We start from the raw sequence: 6322 nt of genomic DNA, 5'->3' as shown, positions 1-6322 counted from the left end.
GTGTAAGATGAAATCTCAGGGTTGTTTTGATTTGCATTTCCCTAATGACTAATGATGTTGAGCATTTTTAAAGATGTTTCTCTGCCATCTGAAGTCCTTCAGGTGAGAATTCTTTGTTTAACTCTGTACCCCATTTTTTAATAGGGAGTATTTTTTTTAAATGAAGATAATTAGCTTTCTGTTAAAATATGCAAAGTTCCATATTGAGTTACTCCTCATTGAGCTTTGTCTGACCTCTCTTTGTTTTCCTTAGGTATAAAAGGGAACGTAAAGCCATCCTATCCTAAGGCTTTCTGAAGATTAACTAATAGAATTCACATGACAAAAGCCTTAGCATATACCTGTCACATGAGAATTACTTGGTAAATCTTAGATTATCTTATTTTCAATTGATATCAGTCTGAGTTATATAGTTACTTGGCTATGAGCTGTCTCTGGAATAAGCACCTTTTAAATCTGTGCTGAGGCATTTAGCCTGGGAATACCTCAGGGCACACATCCACAATTCCTGTCTGATGACACATTCCCTGGGTGTTAGCAAAGGAAGAAGGCTCCTCTATATATTCAGTTTGATAAAGTGAAAAATCGGCTCTGACAGGTTTTTGAAAGTATAGTTGCTACTTTATCTTGTAAAACCTCAACTTCGAACATCAGTTCACAAAGTGTTACACAACCTGCCAAGCTACTTTTTCTCCATTTAACATATATGTAAAAAAAAAAAAAAAAAAAAAAAAGCAGGCTTCAAGGTGATTACAAAGAGACCACTTCACCCAGTTTTACAAATCAAACAGAAAACAGAGTTTCGCCTAAGGGCACACTACAAGCCAGTGGCAGAGCTTGAGATCTCTTTAAAGTACCCTTTGTAAATCTCCTAGTGAAATTCAAACTCAAACTTGACCCATAACCTAGTAGACTGGTTAACCAATCTGAATGTATATGATGTAGTAGAATTGAATACAAAAAAGTTACATTATGAATTTAGAAGTGAGGATGGTTACACTATGCTACTGTGTTCAAAATCCAAAGAAAAAGCTAGTCTCTTTTATTGTTTTAGTGAAGTGAATAGAGAACTAGAGTGAAGAGAGTGCTGCACAGCAGATCCAGACTCTCACAGCAGCTAACTATCAAAGCTGCACTGTACCAAAGCTGCTCCAGCTTTGGATGAGGTTATAGATGGGTGCTTGGGGTCTTTGCTTTGGCATAGTCAAAGTCCCATCTCTTTTCTCAGCCACGAACTTCATTATCAGTACTCTTCTAATGTATTCAGCTGTGTACAAGTCTTCCCAAATGTATTGGAGGGTAGGTTCTCCTGGGAGGAAAATGGATGTGACTAGGTTGGATTCTCCATGTAATTATGGTACTTAAGTACATTAAGGACAACAAGAATCCCCTGTACATCTATTAGACAGAGATTTCTCTAGTGATGTGTTTTATAAAAAGAGGAGCCAGGGATATGTTTGGTGGAGGCACAGTATGGTGTGGGGAAGGTGGTGCCTCTGCAGGTCCATGCTGAGGCACCTCTTCCCCCTGAGGTAGCAGGCACATGACTATAGTATAGAATAGAGTTTATATAGGGGATCAGGAGGGGAAATGAGGGTGTTAGAGAGAGAGAGAGAGAGAGGAGAGGAGAGGAGAGGAGAGGAGAGGAGAGGAGAGGAGAGGAGAGGAGAGAAGAGAAGAGAAGAGAAGAGAAGAGAAGAGAAGAGAAGAGAAGAGAAGAGAAGAAGCTGACCATGAGCATGTGGAGAGAGAAGGGGTAAAGGGATGGAGAGAGAGAAGCCAGAGGGTGAAGAGGGTAAGAGATCAAAAGAGCAATAGAGAGAGGAGAGGAGCGAACACTTGACAGGTAACTGTGGGGCAGAGTCTAGAAGAAATACTAACATCTAGACTTAGCAAATCATGTCTTCTGTTTGTTAAATGGGGCCTATTTCTAACATATTGAGAAAAATAATCAAGTGTATTGGAGGATGTTTCATGTAGTGCAGTGTGAAACTTACCACATACTAGACTTCAGGTCATTAGGAAGAGGCCTAGAGAAGCTCTGACTTGGCAGTTCAAACTGCTTCTCACTAGTAACCCACCCCTGAACTCCCCACGAAACAGGAAAAATATGAATTCTGTCATTTGCCTGAAGCTAGGCACAGGAATTGGGCAGCTCCCATTGTCTTGGCATGACCATATGGGACAAAGTAAACATTGCAGGACACATTTGGTTGCTTCACATAAATTACTATTAGATAATAATTATACAAGAACAGAGCTTAGGTGCTTTTAATTATAGCATTGAAGTTTTGCTTCTTCTTCTTCTTATACTGCATACTATTTTATAAGTCTAGGAATGATTTGGTGGAATCAAGGAGAACCCAACATTCCCAGATCCTCCCTGCAGTGGTGAGTCAAAGGCAGGAGTGATCATTGCACTGAAGCCAATTAAGGAGGCTTTACTTCTATGAAGTCTTCCAAATGGCCTTGCTGTCTTGCCAGATAGGCAAAGCTCTTTTCCACAAGTGGAACTGGCACAAACCCCTCTAGAATATTTGTTTTATTGATTTTGTAGTGATGTAAGGTATGTTTTGATTGTCTGAGATTCTAACTCTGTATCCAAGTATTCATTGATAATTCTAGAAGAAATTTTGTACTTCATACCCCATATTTTTCAGATAAGAAACTGCTTGGTTCATATGGAAGAGAATAATTACAAAGCCATTCAAATGTCTGTCTTCCTTTGCATTCATGTCTCCTCCTCATGAAAATACAAAATGCATTCCAAACACTGCTAGCAACTTTCTTTTAATCGCTTATTCTGTACTGATTTCAGTCTAAATATATGAAAGTGGTATCCACCTTTTTACCCGTTTAGAAATCTACTTTTTAAACTTTGAATATTTTATTAATTCTTTGAGAATTTTATCCAGTGTGTTTTGATCATATTCACCCTCCTTCTTGCATCTTGTTCCAGATCCATCCTCTCCTCTTTTGCAGCAAGGCCAATTTGTACTTCCCAAACATTCTTGGATACATAACCTTCCACTGGAGCATGGTCAGCTTATCAGGAGCTACATTGCTAGAGAAAACTTACTCTTCCTTTTATCAGATAACAATTGGCAATAGCTCCTTGACTAGAGGTGGAACTTTGTGTCCAACTTTCCTCTCCATGCTGCAATTTGGTCTGGCTTGGGCTCACATAGGTCTTATGCATTCAATCACAACTGTGAGTTCAGTTCAGCTATTCTTCTATTTGAAGATGATATTGTCTTCTTAAAATCTTCACCACCCCTGGATCTTAGTCTTACTGTCTCCTCTTCCACATTGAACTCTGCTTTGGAAGATCATGTATGGTATATACAGTTCATTTACTACCAAAAATTTACACTTTCTTAGTTTCTACACCTTGGTTAATTGTGGGTCTCTTTGTTGATAATAATCTATGTAAAACAGAACCTACTCTGATAAGAGTTGAGAGATGCCATAATCTATGAATAAAATAGCAATTTATTGGAAGTTGACTTAATACTATGTCTATCAGGCAGAATACTAGTATCAAGTTCTCTAGGATCTATGATCTGTTTAACCATAGATTCTTGGTTCTATAATGATTCCAGGTATTTCCTGTGGAGTCGACATTAAATTACCAGCGTGGTTGGTTACTCACAGGACATACAGAGATGTCTTGCCTTTTCAGTCACTTCTGTAATTCATGGGGCATACAGTTATGTAAGTATGACGATTACTTTGCTTTTCTGGTAGTGTGCAAAGCACCTTCAAGCAGCATGAAAACTATTTAGTAGGGATGAAATGTCCAGGTCAGTCCCAGCTCAATTCCTCCATGTTTTATGTCTCAAGTATATAGTGTCTTCAGCAACAGGGTCTTTTTTTTTCTTTTTTTATTGTTATTTTTTTTATTCGATATAATTTATTTACATTTCAAATGATTTCCCCTTTTCTAGCCCCCCCCCCCACTCCCCGAAAGTCCCGTAAGCCCCCTTCTCTTACATTCTGGAGAGTAACCAAGAGCACTGGCAATAGCCTGATATGTTTAAGGTTGTTTGCAAACTAACTGTCCTATAACTCTAAAAGAAGTAGTTCATTGCTGATATTGGGATTTTGACTAGCCATCCTCTGGTCTCAGGAAGGGGCTTTTTTGTATATATATATACATACACACACACATACGTATACCTATATGTATATGTACACACACACACACACACACACACACACACACACACACACATACATACATATTACCCGGTCTCCCACCATGTACTGGAAAACCCCTATCCCATACCCCTCCCCCTGCTTCTATGAGAGTGTTCCTTCAGCCACCTGTCCATTCCTGCCTCCCTGCCCTCGATTCCCCAACACTGGGGCATCTATTGAACCTTCACAGGACCAAGGGCCACTCCCATTGGTGCCTGACAAGGCCAACCTCTGGTACATTTGCAGCCAGAGCCGTGTGTGCTCCTTGGTTGGTGGCTTAGTACCTGGTAGCTCTGGGGTGGGGGGTCTGGTTGATTGATATTACTGTTCATCCTATAGGGTTGCAGAGCTCTTCAGTACCTTCAATCCTTTCTCTAACTCCTCCATTAGGGGACCCCACACTCAGTGCAATGATTGGCTGTGAGCATCCAGCTCTGAATTTGTAATGCTCTGGCAGGGCCTCTTAGGAGACCGGTATATCAGGCTCCTTTCAACAAGACTTTCTTAGCATCCACAATATTTGATATTAGAATGGTTACTCCAGCTTGTTTCTTGGGACTATTTGCTTGGGAAATTGTTTTCCAACCCTTTACTCTGAGGTAGTGTTTGTCTTTGACACTTCAGTAAATTTCCTATGCAGGAAAATGCTGGGTCATGTTTATGTATCCAGTCTGTTAGTCTATGCCTTTTTATCTGGGAATTGAGTTCATTGATTGTTGCTTTCTGTTATTTTTGATGTTATTTTTAAGTTTGTGTGGTTATCTATTTTTGGGTTTGTTTAAAAATTACTTTATTGCTTTTTCTAAGGTGTAGGTTCCCTCCTTATGCTGGTGTTTTCCATCTATTATCCTTTGTAGAGCTGATTTTGTGGAAAGACACTGTGTAAATTTGGTTTTGTCATGAAATATCTTAATTTCTCCATCTATGGTAATTGAGAGTTTTGCTGGGTATAGTAGTCTGGGCTGGCATTTGTGTTCTTTGAGGATCTGTATGAGATCTGCCCAGGATCTTCCAGCTTTCTTAGTCTTCAGTGAGAAATCTGGTGTAATTTTGATAGGTCTGCCTTTATATGTTACTTGACCTTTCCCCCTTATTGATTTTAATGTTCTTTCTTTGTTTTGTGCATTTCATGTTTTGACTATTATGTGATAGGAGGAATTTCTTTTCCTGTCCAATCTATTTGGAGTTCTGTAGGATTCTTATATTTTTATGTGCATCACTTTCTTTATGTTAGTGAAGTTTTGATCTATAATTTTGTTGAAGATATTTCCTGGCCCTTCATGTTGGTAATCTTTATTCTCTTCTATACCTATAATCCTTAGGTTTGGTCTTTTCATTGTGTCCTGAATTTCCTGGATGTTTTGGGTTAGGAGTTTTCTGCATTTTGCATTTTTGTTGACTGTTATGTCAATGTTTTCTATGGTATCTTCAGCACCTGAGATTCTTTCTTCTATTTCTTGTATTCTGTTGTTGATGCTTGTGTCTATGACTCCTGATCTCTTTCCTAAGTTTTCTATCTCCAGGGTTGTCTCCCTTTGTGATTTAAAAATTTTTTTCTATTTCCATTTTTAGATCTTGGATTGTTTTGTTCAATTTCTTCACCTGTTTGTTTGTGTTTTCCTGTAAAGATGTAGGGATTTTTTAAAGGAATTTTTTGTGTTTCCTCTTTAAGGACTTCTACATGTTTACCTGTGTTTCTTGTACTTCTTTAAGGCAGTTATTTATATCCTTGTTAAAGTCTTCTATCATCATCATGAGATGTGATTTTAAATCAGAGTTTTGCTTTTCTGGTGTGTTGAAATATCCAGGGCTCTCATTGGTGGGAAAACTGGGTTCTGATGATGCCATGTTTCGTTTCTGTTGCTTATGTTCTTGTTCTTGCCCTTGCCTTTCTCCATCTGGTTATCTCTGGTGTTAGCTGGTCTTGCTGTCTCTGATTTTTTCTTGTTCCTCCTGCAAGCCTCTGTTTCAGTACTCCTAGAAGACTAGTTCTCTTCTGGAGGAATTTGGGTATGAAGAGCTGTGGTACAGATCTGCGGTCCTGACAGAAACTAGAAGGAAACTGTCCCCAGCTGTTCTTCAGTTCCTGTGTCCTGATTGCTCTGGGAGGGTTCCTCTTAGG

This window comes from Apodemus sylvaticus, chromosome X (assembly GCF_947179515.1).
Source record: "Apodemus sylvaticus chromosome X, mApoSyl1.1, whole genome shotgun sequence".
NCBI classification, from domain to species: domain Eukaryota; kingdom Metazoa; phylum Chordata; class Mammalia; order Rodentia; family Muridae; genus Apodemus; species Apodemus sylvaticus.
This window is presented reverse-complemented; position numbering follows the sequence as displayed.